The sequence below is a fragment of the Coregonus clupeaformis genome, chromosome 27 (assembly GCF_020615455.1).
Source record: "Coregonus clupeaformis isolate EN_2021a chromosome 27, ASM2061545v1, whole genome shotgun sequence".
In the NCBI taxonomy this organism is placed as follows: Eukaryota; Metazoa; Chordata; class Actinopteri; order Salmoniformes; family Salmonidae; genus Coregonus; species Coregonus clupeaformis.
Window position 1 is genome coordinate 41,837,194 of NC_059218.1, and position 1,019 is coordinate 41,838,212.

The 1,019-nt window shown below is 50.3% G+C and overlaps 1 protein-coding gene across 1 annotated transcript in view; it reads right to left on the bottom strand.

Annotated features, from left to right (window-relative positions):
- LOC121542024 (protocadherin-16-like) overlaps positions 1–626 on the bottom strand; it is a 161,109-nt gene extending 160,483 nt beyond the window's left edge. Inside the window, exon 1 of the mRNA XM_041851449.2 lies at positions 134–626. The gene's annotated coding sequence lies outside the window, so the exon portion shown is untranslated. The remainder of the gene's footprint in view (positions 1–133) is intronic.
- Positions 627–1,019: the final 393 nt, after the last annotated feature.

Consider the following 1,019-nt stretch of genomic DNA (forward strand, 5'->3'; position numbering starts at 1 on the left):
CATTCACACAAACGACAGTACAATTGCTGCTGCTCGGTGTGGAGACGCACTGTGTGTGTGTGAGCTCGCACACACACATACACACACATACACACACACACAGACACACAGACACACAGAGAGGGGGACTTACATGCATCTGAACCCGCTGAAGCTTTGCTGTTCTGGCCGTGCGCTCCCGTCCCGATATATCCCGGTATTCCTTTATTCCCCCCCAAAACCAGATCAGTATGCACACTGCTCTCCTATTCCCCCGACGACGCACACACAGAGACACACAATCCACAGAAAAAATAAATAAAATAAACCCAAGACTGCTGCTCTCCGCTTCTCTGCTCTACATAATATCCACCACGGAGAAAGAAAATAAAATATTCCCGTTTTCGGTGACTAGGCTATATCCCTTTAGTGCTGCTGGTTAGGTTACTCCTCCAGAAAGCGATAGCATTCCGTTCTTCTTCTCCAGTGGCAGGTGAGGTGAGCTGGTTTTCTCAGTCAGAATATGGTTCCTCTCCTCTCTTCAGTTAAGTCTCAGTTGGTAGCTTTAGTGGTGAGAACAACGCTTCTGTACCCCACAGGCGGCTCTCTCTCTCTCTCTCTCTCTCTCTCTCTCTCTCTCTCTCTCTCTCTCTCTCTCTCTCTCTCTCTCTCTCTCTCTCTCTCTCTCTCTCTCTCTCTCTCTCTCTCTCTCTCTCTCTCTCTCTCTGTCTCTCTCTCTCTCTCTCTCTCTCTCTCTCTCTGTCTCTCTCTCTCTCTCTCTCTCTCTCTCTCTCTCTCTCTCTCTCTCTCTCTCTCTCTCTCTCTCTCTCTCTCTCTCTCTCTCTCTCTCTCTCTCTCTCTCTCTCTCTCTCTCTCTCTCTCTCTCTCTGTCTCTCTCTCTCTTGCTCTCTCAGCATCCAATTGAACAGAGCTCGCGCGCTCAGAGGACACGGCAGTAGTGGCACCTCGGAATGAAACCGTACACCTCCAGGCCCAAACCCCTCCCTCCCCCCTCCCCTAATTTATTCGACACGTGGGGA